Source organism: Spermophilus citellus, assembly GCF_964194105.1.
Source record: "Spermophilus citellus genome assembly, chromosome: 5".
Taxonomy (NCBI): Eukaryota; Metazoa; Chordata; class Mammalia; order Rodentia; family Sciuridae; genus Spermophilus; species Spermophilus citellus.
In genome coordinates, this window is record NC_138186.1 from 81,450,422 (window position 1) to 81,474,457 (window position 24,036).

Consider the following 24,036-nt stretch of genomic DNA (forward strand, 5'->3'; position numbering starts at 1 on the left):
CCTTATTCACAAAAATAGCATAAACTGGGTAGCTTATAAACAACGTGGTGATACTTGGAGATAGGCCATTAGAAGATAAGTTGGTTTAGGTGAGTTTATGATGGTGAAGACCTCATCATGGGATTCATGTTCTTATAAGAAAAGAAAATACCAGAGATTTGCTTGCTCTCTCTCCCCACCATGAAAGAATATAGCAAGAAGGGAGCATTTGATCTGCAAGGGAGAAAGAGAGCCTTCACCAAACCCATCCATTTCTGCCCCCCAATATCTAACTTCTATCATCCAGAACTGTGCAAAATATACATTTCTGTTGTTTAAGCCATAGAACTTAGGGTATTTTGTTATGGCAGTCAGAATAAACTAGTATAATTATTAAGGAAGAATTTTAGTTTTTTGCTCTGTAATTGTTGGTTTATTTAATTTTCATAGAATGAAATATATTATAATTAAAAATAAAACTAAATAAATTTGAAAGGTCCATAATTAATTTGGAGTTAAAATTTAGTTACTCTTACACTTCACAACTGGATCAACTACAGGTTGAATGAACAATCAATGAAAGACATTAATAAACAGTTTCATTAGCACTTGCTCCCCCTTTGTAAGAGGTCTTCCTAATCACTTGCACAATTTTAATTTATAGAATTGACAAGTATTGCAGTTAAAATATCCTTAATAAAATATTAGAAATTCAAGGAAGTATAAAAAGACTGCTTTTCTGAAGGCACTTAGATGCATATAAAGCTCAGCAATTCACTTAAAGAATGACTTTATAAAAATATGATCCATAAAATTAAGACTATGGAAATAATTTATGGAATTGTCAATATGCTAACATTTCTTAGGGAAAGAAACTTAAAAATAAGTTAAAGTTTGCCCAATTAAACATTTCTTTTTAAGAAGAAACGTATTATCAAGATACAATTTAAAAGGTAATTAATGTTTTCTTGGACCTTTCATTTAGTAAGACAGTATTAATCAAAGTCCTATGTAAATAGAAATGTAATTTGGATATTATTTTGTCATCAATGCAATTTGTCCAACATATCTTTTAGTTATTGATATCACAAACTTGCTTAGACTTTAAATCAACCACTCCATCCCCTCTATGTACATAAAGAGGTGTATATGATGGGACAAACATCAACATAAGACACAAAAGTACTATGCTAAAATTCAGTTGAGTCCCAGGTCTGCCATTAACCAAACAAACTTTCAGAGTTCCTTAAGCTCTATAAAATTAGATGGTGCTATGGATGTCCCTGTATCATTCTTATAGTTTTAAAACTAAATTTAAAGATCTTACCAATCCCCACATTAATTTTAGATCCCAAAAATTTGCTATTACATAACAAATAAAATCTGTCTGACAGAGGGAAAATAGATGTTAAATAATTCAAGTATAAATTATTTATACAAGTGAGTAAGAATAATTATGAGCATGTAATAGGCTTGACTTTAAGAAATACAGAACAGGAGGGTGGAGCAAATGATGGCTAAGTAAGATTCTTCAGAAATCATCTCCCTGCAAATACACCTAGTTGAATAGCTATTCACATACCAAACTACCTTCTCAAGAGCTAAGGAAATCCATGGAGAGCCCATAGAGTTTACTTTTAGTAAAACAAAATGATAAGACGTATTTAAGAAACCAGGAAATAAAGACTTCCCTGTCTCATGCCGTATAACCCAGCACAGATAGAAACACTGCCTGCTTGAGGGAGGGAGAGAGAATTAATTCAGCTCTTAGACTTAAAACTCTGTATCAAGTCTACCATAGCAAAACCCAGTTCTGGCCTAAGCCCCACAATATCTACCACCAGGGCAATACCTGCAAAACTAGTCATGAGAACTGCTTTAGGCCAGGTGGCTGACAACCTCCATCATCCCTCTGACAACCTCAGGCAGCAGAGCAAGAAGCAAGATTCCACCTGATGAGGAGCAGGTCAAGAAAACTAGCACAGAGTTTTGTCTCAGAGCCTGTGTCAGGCCCACTATAGTGAAACCAAGCACACAATAGAAACTGAAGGCTCTTTTGCAGGGCAGGGCTCACAGATGGAGCCTCTAATATACCTGGCATCGGGCACAGATCTGTATGCTGGCCAGACAAACTTGACTTTTTTAGCCTGTATATTTCCAGCCTGGAATGGGCCAAAGACACACCTGCCCTCCTCCAAAACCTGTGCAGGATGCTTTAGCTATGACAATCAGATGCACCCCAGCTTAGTATCAGCCTTGATAGCAAAGAGACTGTCTCCACCACAACCTATCAGGCAGCAAAGCTATGACCAGGCCAGTGTTCACAAATGAGATTCTACAACTTCCCTAGCATGAGGCCTGACCCCCAATGGTATTTGTATTCTGTCCTACATCACCAACAGCTGCAGCATAAGCCTCAATGTACCCCTGAGACTATGCTGGTACTATTAGCTATGAGACTCAGGCATAACCCAGATCAGCATTAGTCTAGGTGGCCAAGGGATTGCCTTCATCAACACTACCCCAACCTCAGGCAGTATAGCATAGTGCAAGATCCTGTTTCTTGAGGACAGAATATGATAGTATAAGACTTTTTCCTGGAACTTAATTCTGGACTGGTAAAACTAATACTGGACAAATTCTTCTAACAGACCCCTCTCCAGGCCTTTCTGTGGACAGATGTTCTGGAATAGCTCCAGTGCCAGAGGAAGACAGGCAGCCTCAATCTATCAGACTTCTATTCTATTTAGCACCATCTCTTGCTGGGTGCAATGATCTTGAACCATGAGTTTACCTCAGCAATGAGCAGCCCATAGAACTGGTCCTATTGCAGTGTTGTGTGAGTCTTGGCAGGCCAGAGGCCCATCGTGCCACAACTTGGCAGCATCTGTGGTTACAGGGATGACAGTAGCCTGGGGCTGATCCATTCATAGTAACTCTGCCAGTGCTAGGCAAAATCCCTCAGTACTGACCACAGGCTGATAACTGTAGAAGAGGCTTGTGGGACTATTCTTTCTAGGTTCTTTCTAAACAACACACCAATAGTATACTAGGGATAAACTTGGGCTTGGATTTCCTTCTAGTATTGAAAAGTGACAAAACTCCAAGCAGAGGACTCCCATCAAAATGGACCCAGGCACCATTTACATGCTAAAAAGTGGAGGCATCTACAGGCTCAGAGAAAATAAGCAGTATTTCTAGAATCTCTGGAAAGGCAGATACAAAACAAAGTCAGTTTAGAAAAAATGAAATGAAATGAATACCTCATATGTCAATGCACATGTCAACATGTCAACACACATCAAGTGCTTTAAGGAAATTGTGATTTCACCTAATAAGATGCCAGAAACATACCAGATAGCCATCAGTGTTCAAAAACTTTTAGAGAATTTAAAGCATTTTAGATTTAAGTTTTAAGGAAACTCAATTGGCTTGAAGAAAACTGAAAAAAATTTTTAATACTCTAACAAAATAACAAAGAGAGATTTGTTATTTATAATTTGTTATTTATTTATAACAAAGAGATATTTGTTATTTTGTTAGAGTACAAAAATCCTTGAGCTGAAAAATATATTCAGAAAAATTAAAAATGTAATAGAGAGCATGCAGGAAAGATCAAATAAAAGAAAGAATTATGAGCTCAGACAGACTATTTGAAATGGACAGTTGGAGAAGAAAAAAGAAAAAGAATAAATAGGAATAAAGAAGAATTAAATGAACTTCAGGACAGTATTAGAAGAACAAATATTCATGTTTTGGGGATTCAAGAAGGAAATGAGAATGCCATGGGGGTAGAAAGTTTGTATCCTAAGAAATAAGAAAAGTTTCCCAGCTTAAAGAAGGATACAAATACCAGCTACATGAAGTTCAAAGGTTATCAGCCATTTTCAACTCAACCAAGTCTATCTCAAGACATTTTATAATCAAGCTCACAAAGGTGAAAAAGAAGATTCTCAATCTGTAAGAGAAAAAACATACATGTGCACGGGTGTGCACACGCATATACACACATACACACAACACAGAGATTTATTCCAGTTCCCCTGACAGCAGACTCTAAGGAGAGTGGCACAAGACTTCTCACAGTACTGAAGGGGGGGAAAAAACTGTAAATGGAGAATACTGTATCCAGTAAAGCTACCCTCTAAAAGAGATAAAGACATTCGCAAAAAAAAACAAAAACTGAGAGACTATCTTTTTATCAGACCTGTCCCACAAGAAATGCTGATTGCTTTCTTCAAACTAAAATAAAGGATGTTAATGAGTGAGAAGAAAATGGGGACAGGTATAAAACACATTGATAAGAGTAATTATAAAGACCAATTCAGAATGTACTAATATGGTTAAGTATGGTACATAAAACAATTAGTCTTTAGTATAAAGATTAATTTTTTAAAAAATAATAATATCTACAGTAATATGTTAAGAGATAGGCAACATAGAAAGATGTAAAATGTGTCTTCAAAAATTCAAAATGTAGGAAGGAATGGAGCACAATTATAGGATTTTTTTTGTTTGTTTATTTTTCCTTATCCTTTTCCTTATTGGTTTGTTTCTGTTCTTTATAATCGTGGTAAGTTGCCATCGTTTCAAAATAACTTGTTCTAATAAAAAGATGTCTTTTGTAAGCCTTGTGATAACCACAAAGCAAAAATCTAAATAGACAAACCAAAAATAATGATCAATGAATTGAAATGCACTACTAGAATAGATCATTTAACCACAAAGGAAAACTATAGGATAGGGAGAAAGAAAAGAAAAGAAAAGAAAAGAAAAGAAAAGAAAAGAAAAGGGAAAAGGGAAAGGAAAGGAAGAAAGGAAAGAAGGAAGAAAGAAAGGCAGAAAGAAAGAAAGGGAGGGAGGGAGGGAGGGAGTACATTATGTAGAAAACAATACATTATAGGAAAAGCCTTAGTATAGAGAACAAGCTACATAATGGCTGTAGTAAAACCTTACCTGTCAATAATTGCCTTCAAAGTAAGAGGATTAAATTCTCCAAATAAAAGACATAGAGTAGTCAGGTGCAGTAATGTATGCCCATAAGCCCAGCTACTTGGGAGTCTGAGGCAGGAGGATCACAATTTCAGTAAAAAAGCCTGTCTCAAAATTAAAAAAATAAAATGGACCAGGACATAGCTCAGTGGCAGAGAGCCCCTAAGTTCAATCCCCAGTACATGTTAAAAAAAAACAAAAGACAGAGTGACTGAATAGATTAGAAAACAAGATCTACCCACAGATTGTTTATAAGAATTTTACATCATCTCTAGGAACACACATAAACTAAAAGTGAAGAGATGGGATAAGATATTCTACACAAATGCAATCCAAACAAAAGTAGAAATAGCCATATTCCTATCATATTTATATCAGATAAATTAAATTTTAAACCAAAAGCAGTAAAAAGAGACAAGAAACGTCATTGTACAATGATAAAGGGGTCAATGCAACAAGAGGAAATAACAACTCTAAATATATTCACCCGATATCAGAGAACCCAGATATTTAAAGCAAATATTAATAAACTGAAAAGAAGCTATAGTTTCAATAAAAAATAGTCAGGGACTTTAACATCCTACATTCCTCAATGGACAGATCATCCAGACAGAGATTCAACATTCTCCAGGATACATCATATTATAAGCTACAAAATAAGCCTCAACAAATTTAAAATTTTAAATCATACTCAGTATTTCTAATTATGATGCAATCAAACTAAGACATGAATGACAAGAAAAAAACCTTGGACACTATTCAAATACATGGAAATTAAACACCTACTTTGAATAAACAATGGATTAAAAAATAAACCAAGAGGAAATTTAACAATTTCTTGAAACAAATGAAAACGTTTGAAAATACCAAACCCTGTGGGATATAGCAAAAGCATTATGAAAAGGGAAGTTTATAGAATCAATGCCCACATCAAAAACATAGAAAGATGTCAAATCAACAACCTATTGCTGCATCTCAAGGAAATAGAAAAACAAGAACAAACAAAATTCAAAATTGTTAGAAGGAAAGAAATACATTTTAGAGCAGAAATAAATGGGACAGACTTTTTTAAAAAGCACAAAAGATCAATGAAGAGATGCTTTTTTGAAAAGATAAACAAAATAGGAAAGCCTTAGTATACTAATTAAGAAAACAAAAGAGAGAATAAGACAGTAGAATGAATCAGACATAACTTTCCTGTGTTCATATATGAACACATGACCAGTGTAACTCCTCATCATGTACAACCACAAAAATACATTCTACTGTCATGTATAACTAAAAAGAACAAATTAAACATTTTAAGAAAAGAAAAAAAAAAAGAATAGTCAAATAAATATAATCAGAAATTTTTAAAAAGGAGACTTTATACCTCACACCCAAGAAAAGCAAAGGATCATTAGAAATTATTATGATCAACTCAATGCCAACAAATTTGATAACATAGAAGAAATGGACAAATTCCTAAACATATACATTTTATAAAGACTGGATCATGATGAAAAAAGGAAACATGAACATAATGTTATCAAATAACAAGATTGAATCAGTAAGGAAAAGCCTCCTGTTACAGAAAAGTGTAGAACCAGACAGCTTCACTGCTGAATTCTACAAACATTTAAAGAAGAATTATTACCTATTATTTTAAGAGATTTTTTAAAAAGAAGAGGAAGGAATTCTCCCAACACATTTTACAAGGCCAGTAAGACCTTGATGTCAAACCCAGATAAGGACATAATACAAAAAAGAAAATTCTACACCAATATGCTTGATGAATGCAGATGCAAAAATCTTCAGCCAAATCAATCCAATGTTCACTGTGATCAAATGGGATTCGTTCCAGGGATGAAAGGATGGTTCAATATACAGAAATCAATATTGTGTCACATCACATCAACAGAGTGAAGGACAAAAACCATACGGTTATCTCAATAGACACAGAAAAGGCATGTGATAAAATTCAACATCTTTTCATGATTAAAAACACTAAATCAATGAGGTAAAGAAGAAATAAACTTCAACATAATAAAGGCCACCACCTGTAATAAACCAACATTTCACATTATCCTGAAAACTCTAAAATCTGGAAAAGAGAGAATGCTCATATTCACTACTTTTACTCAACATACTTCTGGAATTTCTAGCCAGAGAAAACAGGCAAAAGAAAGAAGTGAAGCACATCCAAATTAGAGAAATCAAATTGCCACTGCTTGAGCCGAGATTGTGGCTCAGTGGCAGAGCGCTTGCCTAGCATGTGTGAGGCACTGGGTTCGATCCATGGCACCACATAAAAATAAAAACAAATAAAATAAAGATACTGTGTCCATCTACAACTAAAAAAAATTTAAAAATTAAAATTAAAAAATCCTCACTGTTTGCAGATGACATGATCTTATGTATAGACAACATCAAAATCTTCACCAAAAGAACAATTATGACTAACCAAGAAATTCAGTAAGGTTGCAGGATAAAAAAAATTATATACAAAAATCAGTAGCATTGACATATACTAATACTGACTTATCAGAAATAGAAAAGTCAAAAAAGCAATCCCATTTACAATAGCTACAAAAACTAAATTACATAGGAATAAATTTAATCAAAGAAGCAAAAGATCTCTACAATGGAAATTGTAAAACATTGATAATAGAAATTGAAGAGAACACACAAAATAAAGTGGAAAGACATACTATATTTGTGGATTGGAAAAATCAATGCTGCAAAAATTATGAGTATTTTCATAAGCAATCTATAGATTCAAGGCAATCCCTATCAAAACCAATGACATGCTTCAGAGAACTGGAAAAAAAATTCTAATATTCGTATGGAACCACAAAAGACCCAAATAGCCAGAGCTATTTTGGGCAAAAAGAACAAAGTGAGAAGCATTACACTACCTGACTTCAAAACATACTACAAAGCTGTAGAAATCTAAACAGCATGGGATTAGCATAAATTTAGACATGAGTCAATGAACAGAATAAAGAGCCTAGAAGTAAACCCACATTTCTATAGCTAACTGATTTTCTTTTTTTTAATTTTAGAAATTTTTTATTCTTATTTTTTTTACTTTATTTTTTATTTCTTGTATACATGACAATAGTGGAGTGCATTACATTTATAATTATCCATTCACAGCACCATATTTTGTGCTAACTGATTTTCAACAAAGGTGCAAGGACATGCATTGGAGAAAGGGCAGTCTTTATAACAAATGGTGCTGGGAAAATTGAATCTTCATATACAGAAGAATGAAGCTACATCCCTGTTTCATTCTCAAGGAAAAAAAACCCTCAAAATGGAATATTTAAATATAAGACATGGAATTATGAAATTCCTAGAAGAAAACATAGGGGAAATGCTTCGGGACATTGGAATAGACAAGGATTTTTTTTTTTTTTTTTTTTTGGATAAGGCCCTAAAAGCAGAAAACAAAAACAAAAATTGACAAATGGGATTATGTCAAACTGAAAATCTTCTGCACAACAAAGAAACAATCAGAGTAAAGAGACAAGCTGAGAACAGCACCAAATATTTGCAAACTAGACATCTGATAAGGAACCAATGTCCAGAATATATAAGGAACTTTAGAAACTCAACAACAACAACAACAACAACAAAAAACCAAATAACCAGATTTTAAAATGAGCAATAGATATAAATAAACATTTTCCAAAGGACATACAAATAGTCAACAGGTACATTTTTAAAAATGTTCAACATCACTCATTGTCAGAACTTCAATGAAATATCTCCTTACCACAGTAGGAATGGCTGTCACCAAAAAGACTGAAGATAATAAGTGTTGTTGAGGATGTGGAGAAAATGAAACCCTTGCACACTGTTGGTGGGAATGTAAATCAAAACAGCCATTATGGGAAACTATATGGAGATTCTTTGAAAAAAATAAAAATTTAATTATCTTATGATGCAGCAGTTCCCTACTGGGTATATATCCAAAGGAAATTAAATTAGTATGTCAGAGACATCTAAACTCTCATGTTCATTGAAGCACTATTCACAATAACCAAGAAAAGGAAGCAACTTATGTGTACAACAATGAATGAATGGATAAAGAATATGTTGTACATATACACATGGAATACAGCTAACCATAAAAAAAGGAACACAATCCTGTCTTTGATGGCAATATGAATAGAACTAGAAATCATTATATTAAATGAAGTAAGCCAAGTAAAGAAAGTACTACATGATATCACTCATGTGGAATCTAAAAATGTTGATCTCATAGAAATTGATAATAGAATGGTGATTACCAGAGCCTGGAGAAAGTGGGGCAGCAAAGGGATGCAGAAAGTTTGATCAATGAATACTAAGTTATACTGAGATAGGACCAAGAAGTTCTGGTGTATTATTGCATGGCAAGGTGACTATGAAGAACAATCATGCACTATAAATTTCAAAAAGTTAGCATATTTGAAAGTTTTCACCATAAGAAAATGATAAATGTTTGAGTAAATAGATAATGTTTAGCCTGATTTAAGCAGTGCATACATATATCAAAGTATTATATGGTACCCCATTAATAAATGCAATTTTTATGTTTCTGTGTATCAGCTAAAAATAAAGAAAAAAAGAATATAGAATAAAAAATGTTCAGTATAACTAATACTGTACAGGTTTAATTGTGATAGGAAGAATGGTTAAACTGAGGATGTTGAAATCTCCAGAAGTCTTTTACAACCAAAGCAGATTCCCGAGAGCAGTGGCTTGACCCAAGAAAGATGAAATCTCAGGCACGTTCCAGCTCTCTGAACATTATCTGAGGCATTTTCTACATACCTAAAGTATTTCTCCTATAAAGGAAGAGTTCTTTTTAATTATCTTTGGGCATACATTATTAATCAAACTCTATCTTTGAATCATAATTCACGCTCAAGTCCCTTGAAGTTGAAAGTGAAGATGAGAATTTCTAAGAATTTGAAAACTCTACTCAGGTCATCGAGAATACATTAAAGGGCATTTGCTTTGTTTAGCTGTGATGTGCTTTTTATCAGGGCTGACTCACCCTCACTGCAATACTCCAGAGGGATTAACATATTAATCTAATTATGAGTTTCACAGTATTAGCAGAAAGGCATTCTCCAAACCTCAATTATTTTTGGAAGTTCTATCTTCAAATTTAATTTAAAATGTGATTAAGTTTCCTTTTATGTTATCTAAACAGAAGTAGTTTAAACTTACTCAAAGACAAAAGAATAACTTTATTAGTTTTTGTTTCATGTAGATTAAATTTTACAAATATGTTGCACACTTTAATTTTTATCTAATGATATTATTCTCTAAACAAAGCTTCCATCTTGGACAATATTGAACCCAATAAACTGCAAAAATGAAATGATTTTATATTTTTCCCAATCACTACTTTCAAATATTTTTTGATTAAATATCCCTTTCCTGTCCCTTAGCAACATCTCAGTTATATCACTTTGATGAGAAACCAGGCCAGTTTTACATTTCAGATCTTATATTCAATCTAGTACTCATATCCTCACCTTCCAAAGCTCTGGCCAGCTGCAGCCTAAAGGACATAGAGTGTGCCAAGGTCATAGTTTGTTCTTTCTTTCCATCAAAGAGGTGGGAAGAGAAAAATGATATTGAAGTTGTGGGATAGTTTCCAAGATGGAGGCCAGGACTGGTAATGCTCATCAAATATCCCTGAGCTTCTTTACATTTCCCAGCTCTCAAGCATCCATCAGGTGAGGTAACAAAACTAGTTCTCATCAAGGAAATATGAGGGGAAGGGAGGTGTTCTTTCTGGACTGAGCAGTTAAGTATGTCTTTTCTTTGTACACTCTCTCCCATGGCTATCTGGCTGAAAACCAAGGGTTTGATTCCAACATGGCAGGGTTGAGCATGGCAGTGTTATGGCCTGGGCCCCTGGGTTGCCACCAAAAAGGGAGAGGAGTAGAAAGCTGCCAGGCCAGCTGTCTCAGATTGTAACATGGAGGATATATGTTTATGTTCTGCTAAGCCACTAAGCTCAGTATTTATTCACTATCATAGCATAATCTATTTCATAATTTGATTAATACAAAGATAGACTGGGGAATGAGAAAGAGGAGGCAAAAGAGTAGGCAACACTAGAGATCTCTGACCAGAGAAGGAAAGAAAAGAAGAGGAGATGATTAATGCATGAAAGAATAATGAATTCTTGTGAGCTTGCCTGTAGACAGGTGAGAAGGAGCCAGTACAGAAAGATACTGGCAATGCAAAGAAGAGAGGAGGGTACAGATGGATCTTTTTTCATGAAAAGAAATGAAAAACTGAAATTAAGGACATAAGTGAAGAGATAAGTCTTCAAAGGAGTTTTTGCTCAAAGACAAAGCAAAAGAAAGTAAACTGAGATAAGAAATAAATTAAATGATTAAAAGTTGCAGAAAATCTAATAAGTAAAATCTAATAAGTAAAAAATGGACCATTTTTGCCTACCTTCTGATAGAGTTGTAATCAAAGAAATTTCCAAGTGACTGAGCTTGAATTAATCGTCTCTTGCACACTTAAATTTATTCAGCTTTATCCCCACAGACTACACGTAATACCTATCCTTAATTTATGGTAAGCCTGATATCTTCTAAATCTTACATGCTTTTAATGCAATTCAAGGCAGAGTTATTCATGCTCCATGCACACTGGCAGTATCACAAATTCAGACTGGGAATTGATGAAGTATGAGACAGCATACCAACCTGAATTCAATAGAAGCCAACAGTGTTATTCACAGGAATTTTACAGGAAGGTAATTTGTTTGAACTGAGCATCAAACAAAAGGAAAAGATATATAGAATCTGAAAAAAAATGGTTGGAAAGACATAATAAGATAAAAGTTCATTCTCTGCTTTATATTAAGGAGATAGAAAGTAAGGAAGAGATGGATGGAGAGAGGGATAGATTTTGATAAGATATAAGATATCCTTCCCTTCTGTTTCTGCTCCTTTACACAAAACCATAATTACCAGGTAAGGGGATATACAAGCATGAGAGTTTCTTGTTCCATTAAATCAATCCATCAATTGAGAAATACTCATTTATTTTTGTGTGATAGCATTGCTCTTAAAACTAGGAGATTAGCCAGGCACAGTGGCACACACCTGCAATCCCAGAGGCTTGGGAAACTAAGGCAGGAGGATTGCAAGTTCAAAGCCAGCCTCAAAATATATATATGTTGGAGATGTATCTCGGTGGTTAAGCACCCCGGGTTCAATCCACAGTGCCAAAAGTAAATAAATAAATAAAACTAGGAGATGGTTCTTGTGTCAATTGGATCAATAGATCCAACTTTAGCATCTTCAAGAACATTAACTCAAGAGCACAGGTATTTATCATTTAGCTCCCTCTTATGATGGATAATCAAACCATTCTACTCCATATCTCCTCTATCTGCCTCCTTCTTTCCTTAATACTGTATCACACTCTAGTCCAGCCCCGAATCACCTTACACCAGGATCTTCTAGTTCTTCAGAGTTCCTAGCATAGCTCATTTCTACACCCTTCTCAAAGCACCATTCCAGACTTAACCCCTTAAAAACCTTCAGTGCTTCCCAATTGTGTATTTAACCAGACATTCCTGATGAGGTTTCAAGAGAATTAGAGAATGCATCAAAATTCTGTACAAATTTTTGTGTGCTATACCTTATTTTGCTGGTAACAATATCCATTCTTTTCCAAGTTATCTTTGAAGGCTTAAAAATATTAGGAATAATTATTCTATAAGGCAAAATTCAAACTGAATGACCAACATTCAAAGGTAAGATTAAGGTCATACTTCACTCACAGCCCCTAAGTCAGGTCTTGGGCAGGGGTGAGTTCTCGGTGCCCTATTCACTCATTTATTCATTCATTCACTCAACAAATACTCACTGAGCATTTCTAGACATAGGCACTGAGGACACATACATGAAAGAATATTCTCCTCCCTATGGGATTTCCAAGCCTTATCAGAACTCCCCTCTAAAGCTGGTGAGAAACTAGTTCCAAGGCCAAGCTTGATATTACAGGCATTGAAGAGATGGGGTAAGAGAAATGCCTCTTAGGAATCAGGAACAATAAAGAACTGAAAGTAACATTCAAGGAGATCCTCTCACATCTCAAATCCCAAGGAGAGTGATGGGCAAAGAAGTGAAAACTGAGCAATAGCAGAATCCAAAGCTAAGCCAAGCTAGCTGGAGCACATGGGTTCAAGAGAATGAACAGTAGACAGAAGCACTGTAGGGTCCTTTCTACACAGCCCCCAGGTGCACCAGGATGATATAGCTGCCAAGACCCCAAGACACAGCAAAAGCACAGGAGATAATAAAGTCAACTGAGTGCCAAGAGGCTTTATCATAGTTGCCTCATAAAAGCTAATATCACAAAGAACAGCAGAATTTGATAATATGGACGGAAGGGAGAACAGGACATTCCATAAAAGAGAACATTCAATGAGGACAAATCATGATACAATATGCTTTAGGGAACAAAAATGGTTTAGTATGAATGGAAGCTTGGAGCAAATTATTCAGAGATGATGCCTGATATCCTCTCTGGATTATATAGAAACTTAACATTCTAAAAGAAAATTAGATGCATCAGAATTTTAGAATAGAAATAAATGGACCAAACCCCTAAGTAACTAAGGTTGGGGAGCATATTTGTCCAACCTATGTTAACAAGAACAAAGACAGCACTAGATTTCTTGTCCACTGGTTAAGCCTTTGTTTTATGTTACCTCTATGACACACAGCTAGCTCTAAGACTTGACCCAGACCATTTGGATATCAGAAGGAGACATCCAGGGGGAAAAAATCATCCAATGACTATAAAATCATAGGGTAGGAAGGAAAATGCTAATTTTTTCACTTTAATACTTCATGATATTGAAAAGCTTTAGAGATTCTAATGAAAAATAAATAAGAAAAGACATAAAAAGTATTGAAATAATTCTGTTACATCTGTTCATACCAAAATAGGGGTCTAAGATTGTGCTTGCCGCACAGTCAGTGGTGTGATGGCAGGTGTTAAACCACCAGCATTCAGAAAAAGGTATGGATAGGGATTTCCCTGTTTATATAGCATAACTATTCCCTTTATGGCCTATTTCAAATTATCAGTGTGAAATAATTGAGATACTAATAATCAGCTCTCGATAGTCAGTACCAACTAGTTCAAATGCACCACTGTCAGTAGACCTCATGAGCATCCAATGAATCTTTTAATCCCTATCTATAGGGCTTTCAATCTCCTCTGGCTTCAGTCAATGTTTGAGCCAGAGCTACCCATCCCTGGCAGATGAAATAGTTGATCTACCTAGCTAATACGTGCAGCACTTCATATAAATGTAAAGGAACTAAGCCATCCCTTCCTAGCACCAAAACACTAACCTGTTCCTCCCTCCCTTAACTCACTCGCTTGGACTGGACCTTGATCTAGACAGTACTATTGCATACCAAATTTCCGGGACAAGTGTGCCAAATGTATTGGCAGAAACCAACGGAAAAATTCCTCTTGGAGTACTTAAATCATCCAGCTTGCTAATGAAATTATGTCGAAATCAGATGGAAATCCAGCAACAGTCGTGCAGAAATTAATGTTAAGTGTGACACTCAGAAACAATACTGAAAGATCAGAGGAGCCTATGTGAAAGCCTGGTGACATTCACAAACAACTCATAGAGAAGCAGATCCTTGTTTGCCACTATGAACATCACTAATTGTATTGTGCCCTTAAAGAGACTGAATATGGGTAAAATCTCTAGAAAACACTACAGTCTGATGTCTCTCTTAGGACCAGAGCCATTCATTCCTCATTCATGCCAAAGCTCTGTTTAGATGGTCTGCTTATTTGAAGAAAGGTATGCTAGGGCTACAGACTCACACAGTTGACTTCCTCTGAAGTCCTGAACTACTTAATTAACCTCTGTGCACTTCAGTAACACTTTTGGGAGGCTTTCTGGCTCTTCTGCCAGCTCTTCCCTTGCATTCTCATTAAATAGACTTCCACCCAGGCCACCCTGGCAGTTCTCTGCTGCCCTCTTCTGTCACCAGGCTGTAAAGACTATAGCCGCCCCACCCTTTGGACAGGAACCCCACGTTATTAGGAATCTCTTGCTCAAAACCAGTGATTTCTCTGTTCCTTCATCCTCTGCATGTTTCTGCGAAAGGTTGAAAAATCGTCCTGCTCTGGTTCGGTTTCAGAGATAGCTGGCTCTCCTGGATTGTTTTTTCATAACTTCTCTGCTAACTCTTGCAAGTCCTTTCCCGAATTTCCTCTTCTTATTTATAGTGAACATTTTTAAAGAGGCAATTTAAGGGTAACTGCTTCTTTCTCTTTATAGTCACTCCTAAGAGAAAAAATCATCCCCTTACAAATTTTCCAACAGCCTCAATGGAAGGCATAGATTTCCATTACAAAACTTAACATTCCATTTTCCCTACACTCCCTGGTTCATGATGTTCTTCCAACCATCCTTATAGATAGATTTCTGTGGTAGAGTTAATAGTTAAGCTTGCTTTCCCCTGGCATCTAATGACTAGATTATGAGATCCAGGCCTCTAAGTGGTAAGTGGTATAGATCTTTATGAGAAAATTAAAATATTATTTCCCATAGGAATGTTTAGGGAACTTTTGCTAGAAATTTATCAAAACTGGAAAAATGATAGTTAATCACATCCACCGAGCAGGTTAATGTACACACAAACTGAGACAATAATGAAAGTGGAAACATTGCCTTGGTATGGACATTGGCACTGGTTGGCCATGGCTGCCTGCTCCATAGTTCATGTAACTGAGTTGAGATTTGCTAACAAAACAAAGTGTTTCTTACCTCCAGAATGCTGCTAGACCCAGAAATACTGGGGGCAGAATTGCTGACTTCCTTCATTAAAACATGGTAGTATTTAGTCAATAACATTTAGACAAAAAGGTGAGATACATTAACCACTCCGTTGTCACTCCTCATTTTGCCTCATGCAACCCTATTTAGAATAAACAACTTCATAATTTATAAACACAAAAATGCTAATTACTCTATTTTCTAAAGTGATAAAAAGATTCACAGTCAGCCAGTATTAGTCCCAAACCAGATGATCTATTGAGGATTAATGTTTAAGCTTATCCTCTCTAAATTCATCCATAATAATAAGATTTTGGTTCATTTGAATGTAAATGCAGCAGCTGAGTATCTGGAAGCTGGATTTATTAAAATCTCTATCCAAGTTATTACTGAATATATTGCCTACATGTCTGATATGACTTTTTAAAAAGTAAATTAACATTTACTCAGAAGTGAGATAAAATGAGTCCACAATACAAACAAATCACCTCATTTTTATTTTAAATAATGGTACTTTATTTTGCCTTTTAAAATAACCTTAGGCATTTTTAATTAAGAATGTTTTACTGTCACTAAATAAAACCAGCTGATTCATATCAAGTTTTATGTTGACAACTTTATCAAAGTAGATCATTCTGAAGTAAGTGTAGCTTATTATGAAATGAAGTGTACTTATTATGACACAATTTAAAAATAGCTTCATTACAATGTTGCCAGTAGATCGGCATTACTAACATGGGATTTTACATATTATGAAGAATGAGACAATCTATTCTTGACTTTGAATTGACATACATAATTTCACCCACCATATTAATAAATGAATGTTATAGAGTCCCATCACTATTCAAAAATATATTCAATCAATTGAAGTTTAATTTAAAACAGTGAACATAATATATGTATCAGAACTTAAGATGGAATGTAGGTAATATTACTATTTTAGGTAATATGTAGGTAATAATTTTTTCAGTTGTTTTCTGTTTACACTGGAAACAAATGGTTTTGTAAAATTCAACCTGCCTCAATTATAAGAGATTAGAAACTAGAAACAATTAGTATGTCTTGAATTCCCAGGTTTTGTATTTCAGGCAGTCAACATAAAAAATAAAAGATTTACAAAGACAAAATTTTTGTGAACACATATTTAAATGCTTTGAATTAAAGAATAAACATAAAGATTAGTCATTAATTTGCTGATGGTTTTTAACATTTCTAGGACATCTACCAATATTTGTCCATTTAAAGCTCTGTAAGGAACCAGCATTTCTCCCATCTTGCCACTAGATGGCAGGGACCTGGAAGCACAGTCTTGGCCTAAACGTTTAAACAAAACACAGGAAAGCCTCTTGAGAATGTTGGACATTGAAAAAGGAAGTTTATAATACCGTGGTCAAAGAAAATAAGAATGATTAATAAGGAATCTTTCCTTATACCACATTTAGTTTTCCCATGTGAAATTTTAAGATTCCAGAATTTTATAATTTAGCACACATAGGAATAGGAAAGAAAATTGGTAAGAAAGACAAAATGTTTTCTGAAATTTATCATTTTTTTCACTATGATAAATATCACAACAGAAAATCAACAAGGGATAACTGTAGGAATTAAAATCTGTGACTCTCTACTTTGGAATAAAATGTTTGAAATTATTAGGAGCATATACTTAGATTAAATAATTAGTTGAATTTTAAATTGAAGCCATCTGGTGAACTATTAAGCAATTAAAATGCCTTTAAACTTAGTTTTTTATTTATAAATCTCCATTCTAATTTTCACTTCAAACACTTTTAACAGTTTTATTCTAACAAAAATCAAATACCATTTAATTCAATCACCAGAAGTGCACAATTCAGTGTTTTCTAGCATTGATAGGATTGTACAAAATCACCACAATCTCATGTTAGAACATTTTTGTCCCTCTTATACCATATACATTGGCTTTTAATACCCAACCCTACCACTACTAGCCCTGTGACAACCATTCTTCTACTTTTTGTATCTCTAGATTGCCTATTCTGGATGTTTCATATAAATGAAATCATACAATATGTATCTTTTGTGACTGGCTTCACTCACCATGTTCTCAAGACTTATCAATGTTTTAGCATGTATCAGAACTTCACTCCTTTTCATGGCTGAAAATATTCCATTAAAATGCATATGCCACATTTTGGATCCATTCATCATTTGATGAGCATTTGCATTATTTCCACCTTTTGATTGTTATGAATAATACTATTATCTGAGTCTCTGTTTTCAAATTTGGAGTCAAATATTTAGGAATAGAATCAACAGGTTATTGGTATTCCTATGCTTAACTTTTTAAAAAACTACCAAATTGTTTTTCACTGCAGCTCCACAATTTTACATTCCTACAAGGAATGCACAAACATTCCAATTTCTCCTTGCCAACTCTTGCTATTTGGAGATATATATATCTCCACTCCTCCAATCCAAATATATATATCTCCATGCTTGATGGTGTGAAGTGATACGCTACAATCATTTACTCATAACAATGGGTTTGGTCAATGACAGACAGCATATATGTTAGTGGCTCCATAAAGTTATAATGGGAGCTGAAAATTCCCATCCTCTAGGGAAGCCCTAGTTATAGCGCAACACATCACTCACATGTCATGCTGTTGCTGGTGTAAACAACCCTATTGCACTGCCAGTCATATAAAAGCATAGCATGTATAATTACATACAGAATATGATCCTTGATACTGATAATAAATGGCTATGCTACTGGTTTATGTGTTTACAATATTTTACTTTTTATCATTATTTTAGAGTATATTCCTATTTTTGTTTACTATAAAACAATATGCTATATAATACTGGCAGCAGCTTCATAGATCTTGTTTACTGCATCTCTTGATTGCTTTAAGAGGCCATGTGGAGTGATTGACCTATACCATCTGTGCTGTGTAAGTGTACTCTATAATGTTCACACAGTGAAATCACCTAATGATGAATAGCTCTTAATATAAGCACGTTGATAAGTAATGCATGACTATAATTCATTGTGCCTTTGATTTGCATTTCCCTAAAACCTGATGATGTTAAGCATTTTTGCTTATGTTTATTGTCAACTTCTTTCTATGAAGATATTTCTATTGGAATCCTTTGCCCATTTGTGATTGAATCGGCTTTTTATTATTGAGTTTTATGAGTTCTTTATAGATTCTGGACATTAGTCTCTTATTGTACGTATGATCTTCAAATATTTTTCCTATCCTGTGTGTTATCTTTTCATTTCTTAATGTATTTTTTTTAAATTTTTTACCTTTATTTTATTTGCTTATTTTTATGTGGTACCAGGGATTGAACCCAGTGCCTCACACATGCTAGGCAAGCACTCTACCACTGAGCCACAACCCAGGCTCCTCTTAATGTAATTCTTTGTAGCACAATTTTTGTTGATTTTATGTAGTTTAATTTGCTATTCTTTCACAACTTTTGCTTTTGATGTCATATCTAAGGAACTATTGTTTAACTCAAAGTCACAAAGATTTACTCCCTTTTTTCTAGTAATTGGATTATCTTAGCTTTTACATTAGGTTGACAGTGTAGGAGGTGAAGTCTGGGAGATAGGCTGAGGTTGGATCATGCAAGCTCTTGTGTACCATTAAAGAGTTAGAAATTAGTCTAATTTTGTAGATAAGAATTGGAGGAACTAAGCAAAGAAATAACAGTCAGTGGATATGATGAGAAACAGTCATATTCAGCCTATATGAGGTAGAACCAGGGGGGCTTGCTAAAGAATCTGAAATACAGGAACTAAAACAAGAATTAAATCCATAAATTTTTGGTACTTAAATTGTAAAACCTAAGAAAAGTTGCAAATTTCCAAACAGCCTTAAAATTAAATTTTAAAAAATTGTTTCCTCTCCTCCTGCCCGGGGCCCATGGGAATTTGCCATCATAGGATCAGTCTGTACTTCCAACAATTCTACCCTCACCATGCCTCTGCTGATAATAATGCATATTTTATTGTACCAGTGTGCTATGCAAACAAGGTAAAAGGTAGTTATTCTTGTTCCAGGAAAAAAGAAAAAAAATCAACTATTTTACCATATGCATCAAAGAACTTTTCACTAAATAGTTCAGTGTTTCTGATGTCAGATATGTCTGGGGGTACCACCTCCATCCACAGCCTCTGTCTCTGAAAACTACCTTTCCCTTATTCTCATCCAATGAACCAGTCCAGACAGCCATGCTTGTACCATGTAATATCAATCTCTACCCCCAAGGACACAAGTGATGGGATCAGGATTGTCCATGACTGGCTAGTTTATTGACAGATTAAAGGACTGATTGACAAAACCAAGCACAAACTATGGTTGCAGCAAACAGAAACTAACAGGTAACAGGGGAAGACCAGGCCACTATAAAGTCAGGAGAAAATGGCAGACCAAAAAGCAGTAAGAGAGCATGCAGACTTAGAATTCAACAATCTGATGGTTTTAGGTGGGTGTCTTGAAACCAGAATTCCTGTATTAGATGCTCTCCTACACCATTTAAAATATAATATCAAGGTGGGGTTGTGGCTCAGCAGTAGTGCACTCGCCTAGCACATGCGAGGCGCTGGGTTCGATCCTCAGTACCACATACAAATAAATAAAATAAAGGTATTATGTCCAACTACAACCAAAAATAATACTAAAAAATAAAATAAAACATAATTTCATTTACAAATATTTGACTTTCACTTAACTTGAACAAATCTCCTGAAAGGGCTGGCCATATTGTGGCCTCTGATGAATATTGGTGACAAAGTGATCTATTTTTTCCATTTCAAAGAAACAAAGATTCCATCCCAGAGTATAAGTCTATCAAAATAACTTGAGACTCTCAAGGTCATAAAACCTTCTTTCACTCTAGGAAAGGGAAGAAGGTGAAAAAGTATAACTCCTGTTTTCAAAATTCCTAACTGGTATTCCATGCTGCTTAATACTGCCATGATGGCCACCAAACTGAGAGTGGAAACAGAAAAAAAAAAACAAGTATTTTCCTGACCAATTTTGTTTGAATCATCACTAATTTCCTAGCTGAGATCAGAATATATTTGGTGATAAGATGAAGTATTTGAGAGTTATAAGTGTGTTATCACAATGAGCTATATTGTGAAGCCAAAATAAAAAGAAAATGTGAAGGGTTATCATTAGAAATGTGTGGGAGCCTGATAAGGAAAAGGGAGCCTGGAATGTGACAAAGCCTACAGATATATTTAACCAACTGTAGCAAAACCCAACTAGCAGCTATTCTGAGCACCAAAAGATCTAAAATAGAAACAAGGAAATATGACACATCTTAACTATATATTCACATGTATATACATTTATCTATGAAGTATACCTTATATATACATGTGTATGAATGTATAAAGAGAGTTAAAAGAAGACACACCAACTGTTAATGACTATGATAACCACTAGAAAAGCAACTGGGGGTTGTATATAGGCAGAGGGGACTTGGGCTTTATTTATAATGTCTGATTTTTTTCTTTTATAGAAAGAGTATATTCATGAATTACTTATACAATTATTGTTTTGAATGTGTCCCATAGATTTCATGTGTTGGAAACTTAATCCCCTAAAGTCACATGTTAATGGTATTTGAAAGGTGGGACCTTTGGGAGATGATTGGGAGATGAATGGGATCAATTAATTCATGGATTCATAGCTTACCTCAGGAGTGCTTTTGTTATAAAAGCCATCTTTCTGGTTTGCTTGCTTTGTCTCATCATGTGATACCTTATTCCATGCTATGAAGCAGGAAGAAGGCCCCACCAGATGCCTGGACTTTTTTAGCCTCCAGAATCATAAGTTAAATAAACTTCTTTTCATTATAAATTACCCACTCTGTGGCATTCAGTTATACCAACAGAAAGCAAACTAAAGCAATAACTAAACATACTTTTAATTATTTAAAAAATATGAAGAAAGGCTTTAAAAGGAAAAAAGCAACATAAAGTGAAAATAGTTATAAAAGACAAGAATGTGATGTTATCCAGTTTGCCAACCTGTGAATCTATGAAAACTGTGGCTTAAGGCTTACAGATCCAAGCTACCAATTTCTGACACAAAACTTAAAAATTCCTTCCATCAGCTGTTTCATTGAAATGAGAAGGGATAAGAACTGGCTAAATGGCTAAATGGCAAACTGTGTTAGAGAATTCCAGATTTCTTTAGAGTCCATTTTTCAACAACAAATGAACTGTTCTGTGCTCTTTCTCATCTGACCTTAATAATATCTGACAGATATCCATGTTAGTAAGTTGGTAATAGTTGAAACAGTAGTACTGATAAGGAACAGTACAAATATTCAAAGCCTAAGGTGTCTCTATGGAATAAGTTATCCATGGACAAACAGGAAGCAACAAATAATGGGTGGCCTATTCTAAGAATTGCTCTTAAAGCACAACCTAAAACTGAAATATCAAATAATTATCCATCTTGCCATTTCACAATTACCCCAGCCAAACCATCTTAAGTTATTCATCACATAACTGAAATTTCTAACATCAAACCAAAAAGTTTCCCAACCACTTATCAGAATACTAATCATACTTTGAAAACATTGTAAAAAAATGATACAACAACAACAAAAAAAAGAGTACTGAGAAATTCAGTTGCTTGGGTGCCAGATATCTCAAAGCTGTCCAAAATCATGACCTAATCTAAAATGTTCTGGAAGACAATATAAAAATCATATTTATTTATATTCTTTACAGACATCTTCCTTATCTGATTGAAGGTGTCCAGAAGGAAAAAACAAAAAATGGAAGGGGATGGGACAGCTGGGTGCAGTGGGTTTCATTGGTGGTACATGACAAAGTAGGGCTCCGGAAGCCACTCCCTCTTCAGAGGGTGTGGAATGAAAACCAAAGAGGGGAGATTTTTAGAGTGTTGTGAGACTTAGCTGGGGCACAAATGTCCCAGCAACTGAAGGGCTTTTCCTCTCATGTTCTTGCTGAAGCTGGTGGTCCAGGGGCTCTTACTTCTTGGAGGCTAGTTGGACCATAAGGTCAACCATTCTGCCACTGTGGACAAATTCAATGTCATCTGAGGAAATGCAAGGACCAGCACTGAAGGTGGAAGCATGGGTTTCACAGAAGACAACCTGTTCTTTGGTGTAGCCCAAGATGTACTATAGGGGGGCCCTCCAATGCCTGATTCACCACCTTCTTGATGTCATCATATTTAGCAGCTTTCTCTAGATGGCAGCTCAGAACCATAACAGATAAGTTGTGCATAGGCACACAGAAGGCTATGCCAGTGAGCTTCCCATTAAATACAGAAATGACCTTACCCACAGTCTCAGCTATACTAGTGGACACAGGGATAGTGATCTGGGCAACTCCACAACTATCACAATACAGTTCCTCACAGGTGCCATCCATGGTCCTCTGAGTGGCAGTAATAGCATAGACTGTGATCATGAGTCCCTCCACAATGCCAAAGTTGTCATGAATGTGCTTGTCCAGGGAGGCTAAGTAGTTGGTAGTGCAGGACAATCTTGATTGCTGACAATCTTGGGTAATTGAATTTCTCATGATTCACACCATCACAAACATGGGTTAATTTTATGGGCTAAATGGTTAGGCTGCAGTATCCCAGAGGCATCAACAGAAGGGGGAGAAATGATGATCTTTTTAGTTCCACACTTCAAAGAAACCCTGGTCTTCTCCATGGCAATAAAGGTATCAGTGGACTCCACACAACATATTCAACACCAGCATCATTGTGTTTTGATAGGGTCTTGCTCCTGGAAAATGAAGATGGGCTTTCCTGATGACAAGCTTCTCATTTTTCAGCTTTGTGCTATTGAACTTGTCATGAATCAAATCATATCAGAACATGTAGACCATGTACTTAAGGTTAGTTAAGGGATCCTTAATGGTGACAATACCACATTGCAAGAGTTGAAGGCAGCCCTACTGCCTAGGCATCTGATATGACCTTATGTGTTTTCTCTAAACTTCACCATGTGTCTCAGGGATGTGGCTGGCAGAGCACAAGAAGATGTGACTGTCAAACAGAGAGGAGCAAAAGGCCAAAAGCAAAATTTGAGACATTTTAGAACTAAAATTAAAAGGCTAGGTAGCAGAATACAACAGTTACTAATAGGGCATTATGTAAAAATGTGGATGTGTAACCGATGTGATTCTGCAATCTGTATATGGGGTAAAATTGGGAGTTCATAACCCACTTCAATCTAAT